The sequence below is a fragment of the Perca fluviatilis genome, chromosome 22 (assembly GCF_010015445.1).
Source record: "Perca fluviatilis chromosome 22, GENO_Pfluv_1.0, whole genome shotgun sequence".
Lineage (NCBI taxonomy): Eukaryota > Metazoa > Chordata > Actinopteri > Perciformes > Percidae > Perca > Perca fluviatilis.
This window is the reverse complement of record NC_053133.1, coordinates 29,439,000-29,466,870: the sequence shown is the minus strand read 5'-3', so window position 1 is coordinate 29,466,870 and position 27,871 is coordinate 29,439,000. Positions and strand designations below refer to the sequence as shown.

The 27,871-nt window shown below is 43.2% G+C and overlaps 1 long non-coding RNA gene across 1 annotated transcript; it reads left to right on the top strand.

The window, feature by feature from the left end:
• The first annotated feature begins 2,570 nt into the window (after positions 1 to 2,570).
• On the top strand, positions 2,571 to 6,108 carry LOC120552609. Its single transcript, XR_005638042.1, has 3 exons — positions 2,571 to 2,840; positions 3,401 to 3,575; positions 5,532 to 6,108. It is a non-coding gene; the product is annotated as an uncharacterized LOC120552609 (long non-coding RNA).
• The last annotated feature ends 21,763 nt before the right edge of the window (positions 6,109 to 27,871 follow it).

Sequence of the window (27,871 nt, the reverse complement as noted above, 5' to 3'; positions counted from 1 at the left end):
ACATCTCGTTGTGTTTCATCCACCATCTTGATCTTGCGTGGCTTAGCTACCCACAGGGCTCTCAAATGTCACGCATTGAGCATGACAGTCACTCATTTTGGTCTTTTGTCACGCACTCCCGCCACACATTGTATTTCTCATGCAGAAAAACTATAATATATTTCATATGCTGCCATGATCTGCTATCATGTTGGTCACTTTGAACTCAACTAAGGATGTTAAATATCTCTTTAACTTAGTTAGCATGGCCTTATGAATGATGACCGGTATGATGAGGTCTTTTGGGACCTTTACTAAGGACAGAGGGAGTCGGATGCTGTACAGGTTGGAAAACCTCTTGAGCTAAATCTGTCATCTGTGATATTGGGCTGTATAAATAAAATGGACTTGACTATGGATTTAGGGAAAGTCAGATTTGAACTGTTAGATTAGTTTCTATGATTAGCCCTTCAAAGTCTTGGGCTATTTTGGCCGCTTTTGAGTAGTTTTTTTTTTTTTTATTTTGCAACATAAACAAATGTTTAACATACCAATGTTTGGTATCTTTCTTTGCTAGCACAAGTGTCAGGGTTGCAACTGTCAGGGTTGCAGCAGGTGGACCCAAATGCAAGACTCTTCCGGCGACTGTTCAGAACAAAGTCTTTATTTTGACTAATATAACCAGGACTGACAGAGACAAACAGGGAATGACGATCCAACAAAAGACAAGGGAAACAGAGAGACTAAATACACAGGGTAACGAGGACAACAAGGAACAGAAGGCACAACAGGTGAAACAAATCAGACAATCACAAGGGCGGGAAAACCAAAAGACAGGAAGTAAAACCAGACAAGACAGAAAACCAGACTTTCAAAATAAAACGGGGAACAGAGCAAAACAGACAAACAAGACTACCACAATAAAACAAAGCACAAAACAAAACACACAAAAGGCCACAGGAGTGGCATCAAGGCCCCAGGACCCAGCCGGATCATGACAAAAAGATCACCTATATGACATGATAATTAGTTTCTCACTTTAATGTACTGTTTCAACATACTGGACCCAAAAACACAAAAAAACACAAAATCCGATTTGAAAAATGATTTTTTTAATATAAAAACACAAACATGCCCAAACAAGCATTTTTTAAAGTTTGTAATGTAAACACAAGTTGTACATATCAACATATAAAGGTAAAACTCAGATATAATCAAGGTATATACAAAAGAATATGATTTACAAAAAAGCTTGTGTAGCCATAGGCTTTTTTTGTTTTTAGCTTTTCCACTCTTTAAAAAACAGTTTATGCACACAATTATATATAGAGCTACATTAAATGCCTTGCATTCTCAGAGTATGAGGGTTCCCAAATAGTGCAAATACAACATAGAAAAAGGTACAATTGAGATAAAATCAATCTATATACAGCAAAACAGCAGCGTGTGGCAATAGGTGTTTTCTTTTCTTTTTGCTTAGAAACTTTGTTTTGCATGGTATCCATGGCAAAGTACAGCTGGAACAGGTCCATTGGTGAGTGTACTGAATACATATTCACCTGGGCTTCTGGTGTTCTGCAGGGCATGAACCTACTGGTTTGTGGGGCAGTATCAGGATCACTCTCTGTTTTACAGGGCTCAGAGCTGTGGTGTGGCTGTCCAGAATTGGCTGGAGATCTTGACCTGGTTTGACTCTTCCTTCCACCCCCCTCTGTGTAGGCCTGTCTGCTTGTTGTCAGGGTTGTAGATAGCCCAGGCTGCTCATCATCTCTGTACATGTCAAGACATATTGTACATCAAAAGTTAAAGATGTTCATTGGCACATATGCACAACAATTACAGTGAAGCAGTCATTGGCAATGAAATTGTTGTTCACACAACCCCCCACACACACACACAAATATACACAGACACACACACACACACACAATATATACACACACACAGAAAGACACAGACACATATATATACACACACACACACACACACACACACACACACACACACACACACACACATATACATACACAGAGACACATATATACACACAGAGACACAAATACACACACACACTATACTGTATATATATATATATATATATATATACACACACACACAGAGAGAGAGACACCAGACACATATATGTGAGGATAGTGGTGTTTTCTAGAGCTGTACAGTAAGTAAACTAAAAAAAGAGCAGATGTGTTCAGAAGCCTCATCTCTACCTGAAACATTAGGATGGTAGTGAAGATAAGCTACACTTCATTCACAAAGACAATTAAACATGTTGATTTATAATAAACTTAAATAATATGATCCTGATTAACCTGTCAAAATTACAGCTTACTGTGTGTAATTATTGTAAATGTATTGCATTTAGTAAACACGTCTAATTCATGTCAATGCAGCAGGGTAATGTTGAGCTACAGATTTAAAACCTTAATATAACTGAATAACACTAAATAATTCTCTCCAAAGTCTTTATTGAAGTAGCAGCATGTTGTCATTAATATTATTTAGAACTCTTTTTCACTTTTTGTATTTTACAGTTTTTATCCTATTCCTGTTGTGTTCAGGTGTTTCTGTTTTCTAAACCTTTTCAGCTCTAAAAAGATTAGTAAGCATTGAATGATTTCAAACAAGAACATTGTCTTCTAAATTTACATAATTTATTCTTTATTCAGATTGAATTTCTGCAGTTTGTCAGAGATCAGCTGTGATGCTCTGGCCTCAGCTCTGAAGTCCAACCCCTCCCATTTGAGAGAGCTGGACCTGGGCTACAACAACGAGCTGAAAGATTCAGGAGTCAAGCTGCTGTGTGGTTTTCTGGAAATACCAAACTATAGACTGGAGAATCTGGGGTCAGTTCACTGACTCTCTGTAACTATTATAGATCTAATATGTTTAACAATTGAATTTGAATTCATGTACAAACATAACTCTTACGTCCATAGTTATACATGTTTTTTGTTCATATTTTTGTTCCCTTGTAGTAAATTGAGTCTGCAGCCACAAGAGACTTTAGTCTGGCTATCACCATCGGGTGGGTTACTCAGTCTAAAGAGACTTGTGTTTTTAAAGAAAGTGTAGAAAAATGTCCAGTTAGTTAAATAAATCAATGTTTATAATTGTTGGTAAATGGTCACATATGGTTTTAAATAGCTAATATGTACTTGCTGTAGTATAAATATTTAATTGTTTCTGTTAATTTCAGTGTTTTCACAACTGTCTGATCAATGATATTGATTTTTCTGAACACACAGCTGTTTAGAGAATGAATATAGTGTTGATCCTTTATTGGCTGACATGACGATACAGTTATGTTGAGCTATACAAACACACAAACGCAACAACACACAAACATCAACACATCTGATTGGATTAGAAATATATTTTTTATCTTCATTTATTCTTTATTCAGATTGAGGAGCCGCGGTTTGTCAGAGATCAGCTGTTCTCCTCTGGTCTCATCTCTGAAGTCCAACCCTCCCATCTGAGAGAGATGGACCTGAGCTTGAACAACCTGAAGGAGTCAGATATGAAGCAGCTTTGGTGATCTGAAGGAGAGTCCAGACTGTAGACTGGAGACTCTGGAAGTAAGTAGAGGGTTGGATTCAGTCCGTGCTGGTTTTAGCAGTATCAAACTAAACACAGTTAGTATCAAAGCAAAGATCCAGTATTTTCTGTAAACCTCCAACCTTGTCAGTAAAGCTTTGAGATGAGAGAGAGAACAGACAGCCAATCAGAGACTGTTCTCTCTGAACTCAACATCAGTAAATCATCATTAAAGTGAGCAGTGAACATCTCTCGTTTCTGCAGTAATGATGTGTTCAGGACTCTCAGCAGTTTATTTCCACTGCTGTACTTCAGTGAAATCTGCAGAGTCAACAGATCTGATGGCCAAAGTCTCTGCAGGTCTGTGAGCTTCACTCCAACACGTTAATATGAGAGCTGAAAGGAAGCAGGCTGCTCTACACCAGCTCCCACTTGGTGTCTGAACAGGACTGGAAGTCTCTGCTGCTCTTTATACTGGATGGATGTATGAGAAACACTGGGGATACATACAGTACAGGCCAAAAGTTTGGACACACCTTCTCATTCACGCGTTTCCTTTTATTTTCATGACTATTTACATTGTAGATTCTCACTGAAGGCATCAAAACTATGAATGAACACATATGGAATTATGTACTTAACAAAAAAGTGTGAAATAACTGAAAACATGTCCTATATTTTAGATTCTTCAAAGTAGCCACCCTTTGCTTTTTTTTAATAAGGGAAAAAATCCAAATTCAATTAACCCTGACAAAGCACACCTGTGAAGGTAAAACCATTTCAGGTGACTACCTCATGAAGCTCATTGAGAGAACACCAAGGGTTTGCAGCGCCTATCAAAAAATCTATGTCTAGAAATTAAAAATCATGCGTTGTAGCGAAATTTTGAAGTTTATTCCCCCAAAAATAAAATTGGTAATTGAGCACTGTAGTGGTCCTATCAGTGACTATGTAACTACATGGAAACAGACCAAATGATGCCTGTTTCTTGTACAGTATAATAGCGTTACTGAAGGCTAGCTCTAGCTCCATAGTTTACGTTACCCCAAGCTTCTTCACTCTTCACACACTACGTCGCGATCTGCACACTGCTGTTTACCTTTTCCTGCTACAACTGAATTCCCATGGGACTTCAGCACGAGACAACAGCTAGCAGTCTAAAACACAATTTTACTGTACAGGGCATAAACATAATTTGGTCCGTTTCCATGTAGTTACATAGTCACTATGGTCATAACCACTACAGTGCTCAATTACCGATTTGTGATGGGGGAATAAACTTCAAAATTTCCGCGTGAAGGCTTGAACGGTCTTCTGGAAGACCTCCACCAGACCAGCGGGCGCTTGTAGGATTGTTATCGGCCTCAGCAGGCGAGGAATGCGGGAGGAAGTAGAAGGATGCCGCCGGGCCGGTAGCTAGCCTGGCTAAGGAAACTACCACACAATGCGCCAATGCAGAGACTCATATTCACCAACGACAGCACACAAAATGGATATATATGCTACAAATACACATGGAACTGCTGCGTGATGATTATTACCGGAGCCTGGCTGAACACGTCACTCATCCCAGACGGCAGCTAGCAGCTATGGGGGTAAGAGGGTAGGTGAATTTAAACAATGGCTAAGTTGCTAAATGCATCTTGTTGTCATGTAAGGGCCCTGTTCATGTTGCACAGACATTTTAATTGCATTTTGTGTCTGTTAAGAGGCACAAAGGCACTCTTTATCTTATGCCCCCATAACTGCCGTTTTAGCTGAGTGGGAGCTCCGGGCATTAGCTGCAGCAGCTCCGTGTTGCTAGCAACCATTCGTCTGTTTTTTGCTATCGGCAGTACTCATATACATATAGCAATCAAGATTAATGGAAAACTTGCCCGGAGTTCTCCTTTAATACCGTTAACCACCATACTGTGATACGTTGCTTCTTCACCACGGTATGAAAACTACATACAGTCACAGCTCTATTTATCTCTTCTGTTGTCTTCTCATATCAGATGGGAGTGATCTCTGTCAGAGTGATCAGAAGGAGGATGTGTTGGAGGATCAGCTGAGTCCTGATGATCCCGAGCTTGAAGCAGCAGCAGCACCTCTAAATGGGCCATGTTACTGGGAGGTAGAGTGGAGAGACTGACTGAGGCTCTGCACGCTTTCACATTAGCGAACGGCACGTGACCATGAAAGAAGGATGTCGGGCAAGTTGATTGGCCGACATTAGCCTCTCTGGGTCGGGGGCTCTGTCTACATCAGAATCAGTGGAAACATCTTCTATATTAACAGTTGAAATGTAAACTAACGTTAAAAGGTGAGGTGATTGTCATGCTGTCCACAGCAATTGTCGAGATTAGCTTCACACACTCACACAGAGACACACACACTCAAACACACACACACACTCACACACACACCACACACTCACACACAGACATACAGACACACAGACACACACACTTTAACCCCATGCTAATAGGGAAGAGTTGGCTCAAGGATGCCGACAGAAGAAGCTCTCAGTGAATGAAAAAGAACTGATATGAATGTAATCAAATTAATAAATCAGTTTGTTGTTTGGACAAATCATTGTGTATTTACCATTAATGCAATTTCATGAAAAAGTGTTTTATGTTTTCCAGAGCAGCGGTGTCAAACTCACCTTCACTAAGAGACAGACATTTAGAGTTTACTGCTTTTATTTAAGAGAAAACGTCTAATATTTTTGACTTTATTATTGAATGTCTCATATAGCTCTCTCTCACAGTTTGAGCTTCATAAAGCCCCCAAAAGTTTCTTGGCCATAATAGAAAAAAAGCGCCAAAAACATCAGAAAAATCGTTTAAAAGCGCAAAAAAGTGGAAGAAGGCCAAAAAACTAGACTAGACCACTGGCCAGAACTAAAGAAGACAAGGAGGCAGCTTAATAACTGATATCGTCATGGAAACCACTGCTGTAACAGACGATGACGCCCTGGACAAAGCGCTGATGGAGATAATGTTAACCCCTTTGGCCAAATCAAGGTTTCTTGCTCTTACATCTAATAATTAAATACATTTAATATCAAAAATGACTTTTGATACTTAGTTAATCTCAGATACTTAAAGACTATTCTTTATATTCTATTCTAAAAGGAGACTTTAACTTCTACAAAAGTTATTTTCTAGTAACATAGTTGTACTCTTACTTAAGTATTGCTTTCAAGAGTACTTTATACTAGACCCACTGTTACCTTGTCAGGTCCAAGACTGTGAGGCCCTCCAGTGGCTGGAACTGTTCTCCTGTTGACATTAAAAACAGATCCTGAATCAGATCAACAGAGACAGAAGCTGTTCTGCTCCATCTCAGAGGGACATCCTGGGGGTCTCATTTATAAAACTGTGCGAGGATCCTTACTATAAGTGTAATGCGTCGCCCAAAAGCCCAAATTGGCGTCACGAAAAAGTCAGATTTATAAAGCCGGTTGTTGCGACACCTGTAAGCAATGTTCCCTTTATAAATCACAGATCGACTACAAGAGGCGGACGTGGATCAGCCTCTTATCCCACCCTGTACACGCCCATTTTTAACCATAAATAGTCAATGTAAAGCACCTTGTGAATGCTGATCAGTATGTTAATGACCCTTGCAGTTGTTCTTCGTTACACCGAATCATGCCGAATCATGACGACTGGCGGAGAAAAACAAACAAACAAAAAGAAAACTCTCAGACGTTCGGAATTGCTGCCAATTGAATTATAATTTCGGCCTGTTGTCGCGACAGCTATGGAAACCGGAATTATAGACTACCTTTATTAATAAAATCTTCCAAAACAGCAGGCATTACGGCACTCGGGGACAGCTTCGATATACCAGACGTATATATAATAAGATTTAACAGAACTATGTATTATATCCAAACAAGCCTTAGTGATGAAGTTGAAGATTATACAGTATATAATATATATTTAAAAAACACCGTCAGCCATTTCCCTCTGAAAATAGCCGGTTTCACCCAGAGTGGCGAGGACCTATTTGGACCGGGATGGCACGGTTCCGGCGCGTGCTCCCTCTCTACTGGACCCAATTCAGTACATTGATCCAAGAGCGCAGCTATATTACTATTACAGCTACATTAGGGAATTTAAATCGGCATATGAGCCAGTCATCGTCATGGTCCCTGAAGTCTCTTTTTCTCCTGATTCTTCCATTCCAGTCCTCTGCAAGGCCAGCAGGGCCATCATGCAGCATTACGCACGGGGTCACCGCAAGATCCTCTGAAATGTATCTAAACAAACTGCTCTCTCACCCACAATCTTCACACTTTATACATCATTTTAGGTCAAAATGTAGGAAAAAAATGAAATTAAATGTTTTTTAGTTTGATAACAGTTTGATGTGAGCGGCGAAAAGACACATGAAGTCAACCTGTGGAGCTTTTTCCTCCCTCAGAAATCAATCAAATGTTGTTATGAATCCTTGAATATTGTTAGGTTTGGGCTTTCCCGTAACTTTTGCAATTTTACATAGGTTTAAAAATATCAAAATTAATATCAATATCATAATAACACAGATTGTCAATATCTTGCAACCCTACTGCTGGCTCTCTGTGTTAGTCCTATGTAACCTGCCTAGGGACTGCAGATGAAAAGTAGTTAGTTTGACTAATTCTGGCTTATTGACATGGTGTTTTTATACAACAATGTTCATTAATATGCATGGTCCCTATCAAATAAACCAATAAAATAAAAATAAATAAAAATAAAGCTTCACTGAACTTTCTCAACTGACTCAAAACAGATTATGTTAAGCTGTTGGTGCAACATCAGCACTTTAATATTTCTTTTTGTGAATATTGTTTGAGGCAAAAGAAAAGAGTTTATATCAATTTATCATGTCTATAAAGCATGTAAAGTACACATGAAAATGATCCTGACTTTTATGGTTTTAGCTGTAAAAATAATCATGTATTTTACAGTTAGATGTGAGCGTGCTGAACATACCTGTCAAGTTTTGGATTTGAAAATAAGAGAAATTTTCCGGCCCACCGCGAAAGCAGTCCCACCCCCAACCAAGCTCCAGTATCCCTTACATTTTAAGACAGGTGTTCAAGGAAGTTAAAATCACCACTTGGTGCAGAATGCTGAAAACATTTACAATTTGTAACATTGCTTGTCTTTACATTTTACATTTTATTTTCATTCCACACATTCTTTTCATTTCATATTGCTTTTCTTTTACAGTTTATCTTTTCATTTCACATAACTTTTCTTTACTCTTTTAGTGAGATATTGTACAGATTTTTTGCAGACTTTGCATTCTTTGTTTTGGAAGGAGTGTATTTGTGGGGGGCCAGAGTGGTTCATTTTTACATGAGAGTAGAGCGCAGACAGTTCTGTTGTCTAACGTCATCCTATTCTCTGGAACAATCTTTCGTACCATGCTAAACACCCTTTCTTAACTTGCATTGCTATGGGGGAATGCATAGTAAAGCCTTCATAAGTTTTGGCAGCGTACCGTTTCTGTCATAGCGCCCATCATCAGTCTGTTTTTTTGGCCCTGGCATTTTTGGCCCAGGCGGCCCACACCCACCGCGTGATTGGTCAGACAAATTCCCAGCAGACATTCCTCTTAAAATGCGTGCATTCTATCAGTTGCCTAGTGTTCAGCGTTCATGTGATAGTTTTGGATCCTTCAAGAAGGGTCTCAAGATTTATCTGTTGATCTCACACTTAAATAATTAATTCATTTTTGGAGTTATGATTTGTATATTCATGGTATTTTTATATTTTGTATTATTGATATTTGATATTGTATTGCCATTATTATTATTATTACTATTTTGCTTAATATTGGCTTAGCAACTTTAAATTTAATTTTTAACTATTGTAAGATTCATATTTTGACGCTTTGGACAAAAGTGTCTGCTAAATACAATAACCATAACCCTTCCCAAAAGCTAGAATAAAGCTGAGAGTAGTACAGTATATGCCCTGGAAAAGAGCACCAATACAAGAGAAGCTAATTAAGCCATTCAAGGAACTCTGATGCTTGTATCAACACTGATTTTATAGATCACACAGACTTTCTCAGCTACCCAACAGGCTAACCGCTAGCATTTTCTATGTAAGCTTAAACAGTTAGGTTACCTGACAGCCACTAACTTTAATGTTACAGACAAACTGCTTGTTGTCGTTATGACGTGAAGCGCGCAGACACACACACACACACACACACTCACACACACACACACACACACACACACACAGCCTCCTGAGAGTCCCTGTTAATTTGCCTACTCCTTACCACATTGTCATCTACTCTCTCTTCCATCTTATCCTCACTCGCTCCCATGGCCCTGTCATGGTGTCACTCTCCCTCCTCTTCTTCCCTGACATCGTAGTTTCTGCTTCTCTGCCAGCCACCCTCCTCCTCCTCCCTCGGCTTCAGGTAATGCTGATGTTGAAGCAGCTACTACAGCCCCAAACGTCCGAAATTATGGAGGAATCCGCATGTAGATTCTTAATCTTTTCTCCTGTAATTTCTCTGCACCTCCCTTACACTTTAGTGGTCGTTTGTCCATTTTAACATGAATGCTAAGCTTATATTACAGCTTGTGTGTCAGGGGCCGGAGGCGTTGCCATAGTGGGATTCGTGAATTTGCGGCCCGGAGTCCCGGAGTGCGGAAGGGGGTTCCCGGATTTGATTGGGTCAGGCCAGTGCCAATAAAGAAAACTAACCAATGGGCCGCTGTGAATTCTTTTATGGGCCGCCCGCCAAAAAAAAAAGGCCTATTTATAGGGTGATTCGGCCCAGAAGGGCCGGCCCACCGAAAAATGCCCGGTATGCCAGATGGCCAGGCCAGCCCTGACGCAGGTTAAAATACCGGCAGATTTCCGGGAAAATACTGTAATGAATCATACACGGGTCAGAGTCTAGTTAACTCCTTTATTAGCTACCAACAAAAGCTACAGGTATTACAACACACAGAGAGGGGCGGACTTGGCGGAATTCCCAAGAGAGCTTAACTTCCTCTCCTCGCTATATACCCCCCCGGGAACCGCCCTCTCACCAGGCTGCCAACCTCAGCTTGCAGGAGGTCATACGTAGGTGATTGGCAGCCGGTCGCTACATTACCCCCGGCCAAAGTCCCTCGACCCCCAGGGAACAACAACTACGGGCCCACAGTTTAAAACAGCTAAAACGGCTAAACAGTTAAACAGATAAACAGTCGAAAACAAACAGTCCTTCAGGTAAGTGGCTAACCACATCAAACAAAGTCTCTCAGATGAGCCGGCGGCCTTCTCTGTCACTGGGGTCGTGCGGGCCTGTGACATTGAGCGTGGGACTCCCTCACCGCCAGGAATGTGGGAGAGAGTGGTACTGGGGAAGGGGTGTGGTGGGGGTCTGTGAGGGGCCGTGTGGAAGCTGGGGGTAGCGTCTCCATGATAGGGGGCCAATCTATCTCTGTGTACAGCCACCAGTCTGCCGCGGGGGAAGCTGTACTCTGTATACCACCTCCCTAGCCGTTCCAACACCCTACAGGGCCTATCCAGTCACTGTCAAGCTTAGGGCAACGGCCCTTTTTCCTCGGGGCTGTGAGACCCAAACCAGCTCTCCTGAGTCCAGGTGGCGGCCCTTGTGATGCAGGTCGTAGTTTCTGGTTGTCTGGTTCTGCGTCTGCAGCTGCACCCGCAAAGTCGTGGGGCGCGTTCCAGGCGGTCCTGCAGTCTCCGGGCATACTTCGGCCTCCTGGTGGCGCAGCTGGGGTGTCAGGGGAAGGGCCAAAGGCCAATGCTGGTGGGTGCGGAGCCTCTCTACCCAGCATTAGCAGAGCTGGTGTGGGGGGGTTGACTCTTGACGGCGGACCGACAGGCCATCAGCACGAAGTGGGAGGCGCTTGTCCCAGTCCCGCTGGTGTTTAGAGGTGATGATGGCCAGTTGCTGGACCAGGGTCCTGTTGAAGCGCTCCACCAAAACCATCACTCTGTGGGTGTAGAGGGGTGGTACGAGTGTTTGTTTATGCCCAGTCTGTGGCACAGGTCAGCGAACACCCGCGACTCAAAGTTTCGCCCTGGTCGCTGTGAATGGTCTGGGCGTCCCAAAACTGGCAGACCATGCCCTCCAGTAGGGCTTCAGCTACTGTTTCTGCCTCCTGGTCAGGGGAGGGCATAAGCCTCTGGCCATTTGGTAAAATAGTCCATGACTGACAGTACGTATTACTTGTTTCCGCTGTCCGGTGACCGGGAGTGGGCCGACTATGTCCACCCCCGATTCTTTCCATGGGTGTGCCGACTGGAAACTGTTGGAGTTGGGCATGGGACTGTTCAGGGTGGGCCTTTCTTTGCTGTGCAGCTGTCACACCGCCTGCAGAAGTCCTCACGTCCCTCCTGAACTGCCCCCAGTAGAAGCTCTGGACGTAGGGCGACGGAGAGTTTTGGTGACTCGGTGACCGGCTCCCCGTGGCCCCATGCACTGCCTTCAGCACGGCCAGCCTCTCTGCCCTGGGGACCACCAACTGCCACCTCAGCTCTCCCGTCGCTGGATCTTTCCAGGCCCGCGCTAGCACCCCTTCAGTCAGCCAAGGGGCCTGGAACTTTGCCCACAGCCCTTTTGTTGCCGTGGAGCACGGCGCCACCTCTTCCCAAGGTGGCCGTGTCTGCCTTTCCACCCACTGGAGCACTGGCTGTATGTCCATATCGGCCTCCTGCTGCCGTTTCCACTGCATCGGTGACATTTCAGTCAGCTCGCAGCCCACTGCCACCGCGGCCCGGCTGACCGGGGCTGCCTCCTGTTCCTGTAGCTCCCTGTCTCGTGTCTCCTTGCGATCACAGTGGCGGCATCCGTCCTCCGCGCAGGGTCGGCGGGACAGGGCGTCAGCGTTGGAGTGGCGGGCTCCCGCTCTATGCACCACTTTAAAGTCGTAGGATTGTAGCTCCTCCATCCAGCGTGCCACCTGACCCTCCGGTTCTTTAAAGGACATGAGCCACTGGAGGGCAGAGTGGTCAGTCCTGATGGTGAACGGCAGCCCGCAGAGGTAGTATTTGAAGTGGCGAATAGATGATAACACAGCTAGGAGTTCTGGCCGTGACACAGTAACGGCGTTCATGCTTATTAAAAAGCCCTGCTGTAATAGGCCACCACTCTCTCTCCTTCTGGGCTTAGCTGTGCCAGTACCCCGCCCACTCCCTGGCCACTCGCATCACAGTCCAAGATGAACGGGAGGGAGGGGTTAGCCGGAGCCAACACGGGGGCCTCCCCCAGCGCCTTCTGTAGCGAGGTGAATGCTGTTTGGCACTCGTCAGTCCACACATAGCCTTGGCCTTTGCGCAGTAGCTTGAACAGCGGTGCAGCCACGCATGAGAACCCCTCACAAACCTCCGGAATAAGAGGCTAAGCCCAGAAACCTTTTCAGCTGTTGCTGGTCAGTTGGAGTGGGCCAGCCTCTGACTGCTTGTATCTTGTCGTCCACTGTGCCAATGCCATCTGTGCCCAGCCTGTGCCCCAGGAATGACACCTCCCTCGCATGAAGTGGCACTTTTCCGGATGTAGCTTGAGACCCGCAGCTGCTATGCGCTCCAAAACGTGCCGCAGGGACTGGAGAGCTGCCTGAAAGGAGGGGCCGTGGGTGAGAATGTCATCCAAGTACACCACGCACTCACTCTGGGGGACTCCTGACAGCACTTTGTCCATAAGTCTTTCAAATGAGGCTGGTGCATTGCAAAGGCCAAATGGAAGGACTTTGAACTGCCAGTGGCCACGGCTTGTGCAGAATGCAGTCTTTGGTTTGGCAGAGGGAGAGAGAGGCACCTGCCAGTATCCAGACCTCAGGTCCAGCGGACGTGAACCAGGCTGACCCTACCACCTGGTCCAGGGTTTTGTCAACCCGTGGTAGGGGTAGGAGTCTTTCCTTGTCACCCCATTGAGACGCCTGTAGTCAACACAGAATCTCCACTGGCCGTTCTTCTTTGGGACCATGACAACGGGTGCGGCCCACGGACTGTCAGACGGCTCCACAATACCTGCCTGCTGCATCTCCCACAACACCTTATCTGCTGCTTCATGGCGTACAGCGGGAGGCGACGGGCGTGGACTTGATAGGCGGGCTGTCCCCTGTATCTATGTCATGCTGTATTAGGTGTGTGCACCCCATGTCAACATCTTCGAATGCAAAAATGTCCTTGAAGTGTAGCATCAGTTGCCACAGTTCCTCACCCTGCTGGGGGTCCAGATGAGAACAGTTCCGTTGCCATATGCTCCGCGACTGCCGACACGACGCCTCCCTCCCTCCATCTGGGGGAGCTGGACTGCCAACGGGTCCGGGCCGGTTCTCAGGGGTCCGTCGTCATGTGCCGGCTGTGGGGCCCCTAGGTGGGGTGGGAGGGGGCTATGGGGGTCTCGGTAGATGGGTCCCTCGGTCCTCCCAACGGGGTCGCTGGAACCCTCGGGCGGTGTCTGCCAACGCAGGTGGTTATCTGGGGTGCCATACAGTTGAAGCCCAGGGGGTGGGGTCATGTTGACAGGCCGTTCCCCTGGAAAGCACCAGGGTGGCCTCCGCCAGGTCCAGCCGACAGCCCGTGTTCTTCAAAAAAGTCCAGTCCTAGAATGCAGGGGTCCTGGACAGATGCCACCCAGACCGGGTGGTGCACCGCTTTACCGCCCACCACAAATGTCAGAGTCCCTTTGCCTTTCATGGGTGACAATTCCCGCGGTTACTGTCCGCAGGTGGACTGCTGTTGGTTCCAAGATGGTTTGAACGGGGAGGACATCGGGCCGTACTAATGTCACTGTAGAGCCGGTGTCAACCAGCGCCACACACTCCACCCCTCCACAGTGACTGGGATGTGGCAGAGGTCCCCAATCGAAGTCCGCCCACCACCGCAACCACCTCCTGGCCGGGCCGGCTTGGAGGGGTGTACGTGGGGAACTTTGGGTCGTGGTCCACGTAGTCCCCTACACGGACCCCGAAGTCGTTTCCCCTGGTGCCTGGGTGTTTTCGGGCACGAAGCGTACTCAGGTGTCCGGGTTTCCCGCAACCCCAGCACAGTCTGGCAGTGCGGTCGGGCCGTTGAGTGCCCAGGGAGGCTGACCGCACCAGCTCTGTCAGCTCCGCTGCCCATGCTGGCGTTTGTGGGACCTCAGCTGCTGCCATGACATGGGGGCTGTTGTGCTCCGGTGTGGGCATCATGACGTAGGGCACGCTGCTGCCTCTTTCTGACGCCTCTCTCCAACGCCTCACTCAGGGACTGTGGATGTGTCAGCTGTACCTCCACACGTAGCTCGGGTGGTGAGAGGGCTTGCATGAATCGGTCGGGGCTAGCTCGCGTAACCGCCGGGGCATGCTGCTGTATGCTCTGTGGGTGAGGCTCTCAATGTCATTAGCCAAGTGCCGTAGCGGTTCCCCATGTCTTCTGTATCTGTTATTCAGTTCATTACGGAGGAGCTCTGCCCTGTAAAGTTCCCAAACCGCCGCTGGAGCGCCACCAGTGCAACATAGCTCTGTCTGTCCTCTGCATCCAACAGCAGCAAGCATGCTAAAGCCTTCGTCAGTGAGGCACATAGCCAACTGCAGCGCTTTAGTCTCTTGTGACCAGTTCTGTGACTTAGCGAGCAGTTCGAATTGGCGTGGAAAAGCTTCCCAGCTCACCTTCCCGTCGTGCACCGGGTTTTCACGGAGCTAGCTGTCACCGCGCTATCCTGGGACGGGCGCCGCGCCATCTTTGTTTACATCCGCTTCTCGCCGGGTGACGTAGGGCTTCCGCGCCCCTCCGACTTTAGCTTGCAAGCAGCAAAGCGTGCATGTCCTTGTCCCCTGAAGCCAGCCTCGGAAGCCATCGCTTCCCACGGTGCCCCGAAGGTGGGCTCTGCTGTCCTCCAGCCGATGTAGCTCCTCACTCAGGCCACCAAATGTCCATCCGAGGCTACATCCCCGTCGCCGTCTCCCCCGCTGTCTTAACGGATGAGAGCATATCTCCCCGGCTGCGTGTCGCGCGGTCCAGCTAACGCTAACCTAAGCTAACTAAACTGGTCGCTTAGCTAGCTAACAGTGCGGGGCGCCCCGGGCGTCACTAACCTTTCCGTTGCCTTTACTTCTGACACCAATGTAATGAATCATACACGGGTCAGAGTCTAGTTAACTCCTTTATTAGCTACCAACAAAAGCTACAGGTATTACAACACACAGAGAGGGCCGAGACTTGGCCGGAACTCCCAAGAGAGCGAACTTCCTCTCCGTTGGCTATATACCCCGGGAACCGCCCCCTCTCACCAGGCTGCCAACCTCAGCTTGCAGGAGGTCATACGTAGGTGATTGGCAGCGGGTCGCTACAATACTAATACGGGAGGACGGGCGGGAAAGAAGAGTTAAAAACGGGACTTTCCCGGCCAAAACAGGATACTTGACAGGTATGGTGCTGAACAGACACATGAAGTCAACCTGTGGAGATTTTTCCTCTCAGAGATCAGCGTTGAAGCAGCCGTATCTCCACAGTTCATGTTCTGCTTTCTACCAGCAGATGTCACCGTTCTTTGTTTCCCAAAATAATGATGCAGCATCTGTCTGCTCTGAACACTGAACTGAAGATATGAACCATCAGTTAGTGAAAGTGGAATCATAATGTAGTTAAACTTGATTTATAGATGGCAAAGGTTATCTCTGTGTATCATTGTCAGAGGTATAAGTTGTAACATTGATGAAACACTTAAAAGTAGAGAGTATATTTAATCTGCAAACTCTCTCCCCAGATGATGGGATGATGAGACACCATGGAGCTTCTAAGGAGCCTTTAAAGTGCTCATATGATGCTGTGTACAGAGGTTCACTGTAGAGAAATGCTGAGGTTTCCTGTGAGATGATCGGGGGTTAAATCACCTGTTAACTAACCTCCTTAAGTAGCACTGCACAGCTGCATGAATACACTGATGAAGGTTGCATGGCTGAACATGTTTTGTGTATTGCCGGACAAATTATGAGTAGACTTTGAATGATATATTTCTGTGTGCGACCCTCTCTTCTTTATCAACACAGTCTCACTCCCTACTCGTCAAATGTATGACGCATGGTCAAGGACCCTAGCGTCAAGTTTCAAAGAAATAGGGGTACCCTAGACGTTATTTTTCGACGGGGGGGTCCGTCAGATAGACATTCATGTTATTCCCTCACCGTCGGATATCGACGAAAGAAAAACACCCGCCCCTTAACTCGAAATTATTATCTGTGACAGTTATTAAGCCTATTGGTATTTTTAGCGCAATAACCGCTGTTTTAATCAACATTATTCACGAGATATTATCATGGTTTATATATATTTCTTTTAATGTTATTATTTCGGTCTGTTTCGGCCAGGGAAGCTGGGTTGCTTTTTGTTGATTTATATTTTTAAACTATAATGCTATATCTATCAACATTTATTCAGATGTTATCATGGTAGCCTATTCATTTCTTTATTTTAATAATATTATTTAGGTCTTATTACCGGTGAAATATTACAGTATATGCTGTAATACAGAACATTACGATATGATACGAGCAGGACGCATTCAAAGCCGATATCCCCCAATGCAATGCGCGTTCATTTCAAAGAATCGGCAGCGATCAGCTGGTCTTTAACGCCAGGATCACTTCAATATACATATATACAGTCAGTGGTCAGTATCACTTCAATATACATATATACAGTCAGTGGTCAGTATCGCTTCAATATACATATATACAGTCAGTGGTCAGTATCACTACAATATACATATATACAGTCAGTGGTCAGTATCACTTCAATATACATATATACAGTCAGTGGTCAGTATCACTTCAATATACATATATACAGTCAGTGATCAGTATCACTACAATATACATATATACAGTCAGTGGTCAGTATCACTTCAATATACATATATACAGTCAGTGATCAGTATCACTACAATATACATATATACAGTCAGTGGTCAGTATCACTTCAATATACATATATACAGTCAGTGGTCAGTATCACTTCAATATACATATATACAGTCAGTGGTCAGTATCACTTCAATATACATATATACAGTCAGTGGTCAGTATCACTTCAATATACATATATACAGTCAGTGGTTCAATATACATATATACAGTCAGTGGTCAGTATCACTTCAATATACATATATACAGTCAGTGATTGTATCACTTCAATATACATATGTACAGTCAGTGGTCAGTATCACTACAATATACATATATACAGTCAGTGGTCAGTATCACTTCAATATACATATATACAGTCAGTGGTCAGTATCACTTCAATATACATATATACAGTCAGTGGTCAGTATCACTTCAATATACATATATACAGTCAGTGGTCAGTATCACTTCAATATACATATATACAGTCAGTGGTCAGTATCACTACAATATACATATATACAGTCAGTGGTCAGTATCACTTCAATATACATATATACAGTCAGTGGTCAGTATCACTTCAATATACATATATACAGTCAGTGGTTGTGTCCTAAGCAACAACACGTCGCTCAGTTTTGTTCCAGTAAGTTATGAACCATAATAACGTTTTAAACGAATCCGCGGAAAACCCCCGAAGTGACGTAGTATGTCCCGCCCAGCCGGATACGAAGATAAAAATATATAATATTCGGTAATATTTATGTTTTTTCTAACGTTGTATTTGAGGAGTTAAACAATAAAGATAGTTATAATAATAAAATACAGTTTCATGTATTTGTCTCATATATTGTGTGTCGGCGGCGGGCCTCAATCTGAAATGGAATCAAGCCATCTGACGGCAGACAGCAGAAACAGGAGCCCAACGAGTCCCCACCCCACCCCGGAAGAACTACAAGTGCTCAAGCTTTCTAACAGCTTCTGTGGCGTTTCTTATGGGAGTTGTAGTTTTAAAGTATATTGGTATATTTCTCATAAGTAGAAGCTGGCAGTGTATAATTTTGGATACATCCAGGGTTTTTGGTATGGAGAACACAGTAGTGTCATCAGATTTTAAAAAAAAAATCGTTAAATAGGTGAAAACAGCTTATTACCATATTTGACAGTGCTTACAGTAGGTACAATTTGGTGACCATATCTACATGACAGCTGATGTCCAGAGCTTTCTATAACAGCTGGTCTTATGTGTGTAGCACCTTCTGTTGCTAAATGACAGGCCTTCATACATGGACTGGGTTCAAGGTTCAGAGGTCAATATTTCAAAGCAGGAGTAATGTATCCTCTCCAGACTGACATATGTTAATGTCCAGGTTGAGACCTTTCCAACGATGTGTTTGCTATAGTCATTATTCAGTCGCATTACACATCATGGAGACCACTTAGCAGGAGATACTTTATTATCCCCAGAGGGATATTTGCCTTGAGTTCAAATGCTTCACAAATAACACTTGACATATTGTTTTATCATACAGCTGACATACATACAATAAAAAAACAACATGAACAAAGTGATATAGGCTAGACTGAAGCACATCACACAGCAACAATCTATTGCTCATCTTTCACAAACAGTGACAAGAGCAACACAACCATGCTTCATATCATGAAGCTATTGCACACCCTCAATCTCAAGCAACATTATTTAAAGTTTTAATTGAGGTAGGTCCAAATTAGGCCTATAGTTTAGAAAAGTTAAGTTTACCCATATCTTCTGCCAGAGGATAAGAGCTCATACTTGGCATGGAGAATAAAGATAGAGCAGACCATATTCTGTGTGATTGCCCGGAGAGACTGGTTTCTATTCCTCTACACAACCTTCATGACAGTCATATTAATATGCTCTGTAATGCAGCCTTGTATAACATAAACCATCTGATTCACCGTGGGTGTCTGCTCTAAATGATAACACACACTTTCAACACGGGCCTTCCAGCCAAAGGTGCATGTTGTCCATATGAACACCATTGGGCCTATAGGAGCAGAGCCGATGGATTGGTTCATTATTTATGACCTCTGATATCCCTCTGACCCAGCTCTATCTCGAGAGTTACCTCAACTTCAGTTTCGGGGTCAGCTTTTCTTAGACATGAGTAGGGGGCACCACAAGGAAATAAGGTTGGGAACCACTGCTCTGACCCATGTCATGACCCTTTTCTCAGCTTGTGAAATGGTTGAATGAGATGTGTGAGTTTTGTCTTTGTGTAGTAGGGCTGAGGTAAAAGTTTGCCAAAAATGCCAAAACACATGTTGTATATGTATACATACCCAAACAAAGCTATATACATCTTCCCCTGTGAACAAAAACCTTGGCAACAATCTGCTTATCCTTTTAATTTCCTGAAAATGCTTCTTAAAACTAGTCCCTTCTTAATTTTGAAAAGGTAGTCTCAGTAAAGGCTACAAAGGTTAGGATGGCTACAAGCTGTAACCACGGTGATTGATATGAGGATCATCTTCTGAATATAATAATTAATATGTTAGGTCTAAAATAAATTGATATTTCAAAAAAGTAATTTATTTAAAACAACTAATAATGCAGTGTGATTTTAAATCAAACTAAGTCCCACACATAAATATACTCATGTTTTTCCCCTTTAGTCTTTGCTATTAATATTAATCAACTGCAAAATTAGAAAATAGCGTTTTTAAATAACTATGCATGGAAAAATAAAATAAAAAATGCTTCTCTTTGTATATAGTTTATTGTTTTTCACAACAGTACAATTCAAAACAAATGGAAATTAGTCAAACAAGCCATTAGGCTGTATTTCTAAACACTCAACTGTAGGTTTCTTATATAGTATATATAAGGCAAATCAAAGTGCTAAATATAAAACACAATGTTTTCATTATTAGTATTTTATTGTGTAAATTCTCACGCATAACGTGGAACATTCTTTCACAGACGAGATGTGGAATCCACGTCAATTCCGCGCGATTCGTTTAAACCTAGACAAATACATGAAACTGTATTTTAATATTATAACTATCTTTATTGTTTAACTCCTCAAATACAACGTTAGAAAAAACCATCAATATTACGAATATTATATATTTGTATCTTCGTATCTGCTGAGCGGGACGTATCTACCGTCACTCCGGACTTTTCCGCGGATTCGCTTAAACGTCTATTATGGTTCATAACTTACTGGAACAAAACTGAGCAACGTGTTGTTGCTGATGATACAATCACTGACTGTATATATGGATATTGAAGTGATACTGACCACTGACTGTATATATGGATATTGAAGTGATACTGACCACTGACTGTATATCTGTATATTGAAGTGATACTGACCACTGACTGTACATATGTATATTGTAGTGATACTGACCACTGACTGTATATATGTATATTGAAGTGATACTGACCACTGACTGTATATATGTATATTGAAGTGATACTGACCACTGACTGTATATATGTATATTGAAGTGATAATTGATCACTGACTGTATATATGTATATTGAAGTGATATTGACCACTGACTGTATATATGTATATTGAAGTGATACTGACCACTGACTGTATATATGTATATTGAAGTGATACTGACCACTGACTGTATATATGTATATTGAAGTGATACTGACCACCTATATACTGACTGTATATATGTATATTGAAGCGATACTGACCACTGACTGTATATATGTATATTGAAGTGATACTGACCACTGACTGTATATATGTATATTGTAGTGATACTGACCACTGACTGTATATATGTATGTTGAAGTGATACTGACCACTGACTGTATATATGTATATTGAAGTGATACTGACCACTGACTGTATATATGTATATTGAAGTGATACTGATCACTGAATATATATGTATATTGAAGTGATACTGACCACTGACTGTATATATGTATGTTGAAGCGATACTGACCACTGACTGTATATATGTATATTGTAGTGATACTGACCACTGACTGTATGTATGTATATTGAAGTGATACTGACCACTGACTGTATATATGTATATTGAGCGATACTGACCACTGACTGTATATATGTATATTGAAGTGATACTGACCACTGACTGTATATATGTATATTGAAGTGATCCTGGCGTTAAAGACCAGCTGATCGCTGCCCGATTCTTTAGAAATGAACGCGTGGCATTGGGGATATCGGCTTTGAATGCGTCCTGCTCGGTATCATATCGTAATGTTCTGTATTACAGCATATACTGTAATATTTCACCGGTAATAAGACCGAAATAATATTATTAAAGCAAAGAAATGAATACCATGATAACATCTAAATAAATGTTGATAGATTTGGCGTTATAGTTTAAAAAATATAAATCAACAAAAAGCAACCCAGCTTCCCCGGGCCGAAATAGACCGAAATAATAACATTAAAAGAAATACATATAAACCATGATAATATCTCGTGAATAATGTTGATTAAAACAGCGGTTATTGGGCTAAAAATTACCAATAATAACTGTCACAGATTTCGAATTAAAGGGCTGTTTTCTTTCGTTGATATCCCGGTGATTGAGGGAATAACATGAATGTCTATCTGATGGACCCCTCGTCGAAAAATGACTTTAAGGGTAGGCCTACCCCTATTTTGTTGAAACTTGACGCCAGGTTCCTTGACCATCGTCATACATTTGACGAGTAGGAGTGAGACTGTGTTGATAATGTTGATGAAAACAGCGGTTATTGGGCTAAAAATACCAATAACTGTCCCAGATTCGAGTTAACGGGTTGGGGGTGGTGTTTTTTTCTTTTCGTCGATATCCGACGGTGAGGGCCTAACATGTATGTCTATCTGACGGACCCCCTCGTCCAAAAAATGACGTTAAGGGTACCCCTATTTCGTTGAAACTTGACGCCAGGGTCCTTGACCATGCGTCATACATTTAACGAGTAGGGAGTGAGACTATTCTGGAACTTGAAGGTTGATGTCAGAACTCAGAAGTCTGCCAGTAAGTTTAATTCTCATTCTCATCAGTGCTGGATTATATTTCTGTATATTTGTTCTTTCTTCTGTATGTTTACCTTCTTATTTCATATGAATCATTACATCCTGTATCACTGTAATAAAAGTATGAAAATGGGGATCAACTCAACATCACTTTCTCTAAATGCCACATCCTATAAATAAATAAAAGAGATAAACACCTTCAACTCAAATCTTAAATACAAATTTGTTTTTAATATTTAATCAGCGCTGTCTCGCCGTCACATTGTCCGTCGCGGAGGGCAGGAGGAGGAGATGGTCTGACTGCATGGAACACAGGATAACATCAAATACCCTAGCATTAGATAACTGCACAACACCGTGTAAATAACTCCATATCTGTCTTTAAAACTGTGCATATATCATCAAATGTCAAAGTCTGGAAATACAGCCGTTAAGCTCTCGCGCATTTGTTACCCTTAATGTCCTCGTTATCAGTCGGAAACTTTAATACTGTTCATAACAAAACCTGCATCAAGAAAAGTGTATTTGTCTATTAATTTCAATTTCAATTTCAATTTCAATTTATTTATAGCATCAAATCATAACAGAGTTATCTCGAGACACTTTACAAATAGAGTAGGTCTAGACCACACTCTATAAATTCCAAAACCCCAACAATTACAGTAATTCTCTCCAAGAGCAAGCATAATTGCCACTGCTATTAGACTTTCAAATTGTATCTCAGGGTGGGGGATACCACTAGTTGATGCTGTGATGGCAAGGTGTTAACAATCACAAATTGTTGCAAATATATAAATACGCGGTGACCCCTGTGCGTAATGCTGCATGATGGCCCTGCTGACCCTGCAGGAGTACTACCGATGGAAGAATCAGGAGAGAAAGAGACTTCAGGGACCATGATGATGATTGGCTAATTTGCCGATTTAGATTCCCTGAGTCTGAGTTCTTGAATCTATGTACTGAATTGGGTCCAGTAGAGAGGGGAACGCGCCGAAACCGGTGCCACCCCGGTCCAAATACAGGTCCTCGCCACTCTGGGGAAACCGGGGCTGTTTCCAGAGGGAAGTGTCAGACAGATAAGTGTTTTTTTATAAATATTATATATAATCTTCAACTTTATCACTAAGACTTGTTTAGCTATAATATATAGTTCTGTTAAATCTTATTATATGTCTGGTATCGAAGCTGTCCCAGAGTGCCGTAATGCCGGCTGATTTGGACGTATTATTAATATATGTAGTCTATACATAAGGGTTCCCTACACTGTGCAAGAACAGGCCCAAATTATAATTCAATTTGCAGCAATTCCTGAACGTCTGAGAAGTTTTTTGCTTTTTCTCAGTCAGTCATTATGATTCGGTGTAACAACTGCCAGTGTCATTCATACACTGATCAGCATTCACGAAGGTGCTTTACATTGACTATTTATGGTTACAAATGGGCGTGTTCAGGGCGGGATAAGAGGCTGATCCACGACGCACACTAGGAGTCAATCTGTGATTTATAAAGGGAACATTGCTTACAGGTGTGCGTACACACACAGTTTTATAAATCTGACTTTTTGGCATACATACACTTATAGGAAGGATCTTACGCACAGTTTTATAAATGAAACACCTGGGGTCTCATTTATAACACGCATGAAGCGTCGCCTAAAACAAGGGCTAAAACGTCACGTCACGCAATTCCCGCAAGGTTGTGATTTATAAAAAACAAACTTGACGGGAGAATGCGCGTCCTCCACGCAAACTCCTGACCCATGCGTACGCACATTTTGGAGACAAAATAGGAATTGGCGACGCGAAATGGTGAGGTGGTGAACTGAAGTCAGACTGCAGAAAGTACACGTGGGAATAAGGGTTAGGCTACTCTTAATATGTTTAAGTATTAAAAAATAATGCCTCACGCACATTTCTTCACACCATATGAAGATTAAATCCAGCAGTGTTATTTGCGCGCTTGTACTGAGTGATAATTGTTCCATAAACACCTCAAACTCAAATCTTAAATAAAAACTCATTCTTAATATTTAATCAGCCTAAGCGGTCTAAAAAGTAATACTGTTTAATAACAAACCCTGCATGAAGAAAAGTGTGTTTGCCTATTACATTTTGATTTCAAATTGTATCTCGGGGTGGGGGATACCACTAGTTGATGCTGTGATTTTAGCAAGGTGTTAACAATCACAAATTGTTGTGGACTAAACATATAATAATATATAAATATAAATACTGCGGTGAACCCGTGCGTAATGCTGCATGATGGCCCTGCTGGCCCTGCAGGAGGACCGGAATGGAAGAATCAGGAGAAAAGACACTTCAGGGACCATGACGATGACTGGCTCATATGCCGATTTAAATTCCCCTAATATAGCTGTAATAGTAATATAGCTGCGCTCTTGGATCTATGTACTGAATTGGGTCCAGTAGAGAGGGCAACGGCACGGAACCATGCCATCCCGGTCCAAATACAGGTCATCACCACTCTGGGTGTAATACCTGCTGATTTGGAAGATTTTATTATTTTTCGGTGTAACGAAGAACAACTGCAAAGGGTCATTAACATACTGATCAGCATTCACAAGGTGCTTTACATTGACTATTTATGGTTAAAAATGGGCGTGTACAGGGTGGGATAAGAGGCTGATCCACGACCGCACACTTGTAGTCGATCTGTGATTTATAAAGGGAACATTGCTTACAGGTGTCGTCACGTACGGTTTTATAAATCAGACTTTTGGGTGCACGCCAATTTAGGGCTTTAGGCGCTCGCATTACACTTATAGTAAGGATCCCACCCCACAGTTTTATAAATGACCACCCTGGTCCCTCAGACAGAAAGTAAGAACTGATACCAACTCATTCATATGACTCATTTTCAGATTCCTCTGCTGTTTTCTATTGATTTTGTGTTTGTATATTAAAGTTTCCACTAAGACAACTGATACAAACTTTTAATCACACAACACACACACACACACACATAAACGCACACACACACACACACACACGCACACACCGCACACACGCGCACACACACAACGCACACACACACACGCACACACACACAACACACACACACACACGCACACACATAAACGCACACACACACACAAACACACACACACTCTCACTCACTCCAAAGCTCCAACAATTCCAGTAATTCCCTCAAAAGCAAGACAGTTAGGTAGTGGCGAGGAAAAACTCCCTCTTGGGAAGAAACCTCCGGACAGACCCAGGCTCTTGGTAAGCGGTTGTCTGACGAGCCGGTTGGGGTGTGATGAACAGTGGCGATAGTCGTCACATTAATAATGGAACAGTGGCCCAGCAGAGCATGGATGGACGTAGCAGGAAGCAGCAGGGTTCAGCGGGAAGCTGCGAGGTTCAGCAGGACGGGCATGACATTGCAGGGCACCGCTGAGCTCAGCAGGGAGTGCAGCAGGACCACGGCGACAGCTGGAACCAGGATCTTGGTGCCAACAGAAATACGCTGGGGAAAAACATAAGGACTCCGGGAGGTAAACTCCCCAGAAGCTATGATTAGTAACAAGCATTTCTGGGACGGGCTGCACACAAATAGTAATAGTAATAGTAACAGTAATAGAAACAGTAATAGACACAGTAATAGAAAGGGAGAGGAGAGAGCAGCTCAGTGTGTCAAAGGAAGGAAGGTCCCCGGCAGTCTAGGACTATAACAGCGTAACTATAACAGGTAACTAAGAGAGACAGGTCATAAGGAGAGGTAGCCTGTTCGGGTTAAAAACTCTCCCCTGCCGGACCGGGCTTTGCTGGCCTGCCTCCTTCTACTTTGTTATGTATTATTAATCTAACAATTATGAAGAGAAGCAGTTGGGCCAGTTAGGTGAACACTGCAACTCCTCACCCCCTAACTATAAGCTTTATCAAATAGGAGAGTTTTAAGTTCATTCTTGAATGAGGTGACAGTTTCTCCCCCGAACCCAGATCGGGAGCTGGTTCCACAGGAGAGGAGCCTGATAACTGAAGGCTCTGGCTCCCATTCTACTTTTAGAGACTCTAGGTACCACCAGTAACTCTGCATTCTGGGGGGGCGCAGTGTTCTAGTGGGACAATAGGGTATTAGGAGCTCTTCTAGATATGATGGTGCTAGACCATTTAGAGCTTTGTAGGTCAAGAGAAGGGATTTTAAATTCAATCCTGGATTTTACAGGAAGCCAATGCAGAGAAGCTAATACAGGAGAGATATGATCTCTGAGAAAGAGAAAGAAAAGAGAAGAGAGACAGACAGACAGACAGACAGACAGACAGACAGACAGAGAGAAGAGACACGTTCATAAAAGTTAAAACATTTAGAGACCGACAACCCTCGTTAACATTCCCAAATGGTGGGTGTGACTGCTCCTAGGCCTCAATACCTATTGAGTCCCGTTGGTTACTGGGATCTGGGAATTGGCTATTGAGGACTGATGATGGACACCTGGATCAACTGACTGCTCACATGTCCATAAATAGGAGTGCCTGGGCAGTCACTCTCTCTCTCTCCCTCCTCAAAGGCTGCTTGGTTTGTTTGGCTGTTGGGTTTAGTTACTTTTGCGTTCTAGTCACATCCAAACATTACACACATTACCGATTAACTGATTGCATGTTTATCTTTGTTTTTTACAATAAATTGGATTTGGTTGGGCAAATATGTGTAGTCTCCACCTTTGTCATGCCTTTGAGCCAGTTCATAACAGTATTTTCATGAAAGATATAGATTTTCAGAGGAAGGAATAACGTAAGGATTATAGGTTATTTGTCAGCTTTTTGAGCTGTGTGTTGCCAATCGCATATTGGTTTCGAATTATGTTTTTATATTTTGTATTTGCTCCAAGGATCGCTTCCCACTGCCTGGGTTGCAACTGATAATATAAGCCAAACCAACGACAGTTCATGGAAACACAAATGTAATCATGGTCAGATCTTTGTGCCTGACCGATGGAGAAGTGAAATTGATAAATCTTGTGATTTTACACATCTACAGCATCAGCAGTTTTTTGCCAGCTTTCCTTCCTGTTTAAGGAAGCAGCGACTGTATTGTTTTTTGCCTGTAAAACCATGTCTGTGTTCTTCATATATTATGTAGAATTATAGTTTGCTCTTCTTATGTAAAATATGTGGCTCTGGTAAATGTTTGTGATTGGTTGTGCTGTGCAAACACCGCCTCTTTATGCGTGAACGCCCCCGCCCCGCCACTGGTTTGGGAAACCCTGGGTTGACTGAACTAGTTGATAACCACCGTTAGGACACACGACGCGGGACAGTGGTTGTTAGGTTAGGTGGAAGCCGGATAACTGAAAGAAATCCAGGACATGATGATCTGGATTCTTATTACAGGTCCTCAGATCAGAAGATGAGTGATTTGGAGGAAGAGGAGGATGGAGCAGAGTCCGTAGTCTCTGGCTGTCAGTCTATGAAGAGTGACTGGTCAATGCCAGAATATGTAGACTTCCAGTAAA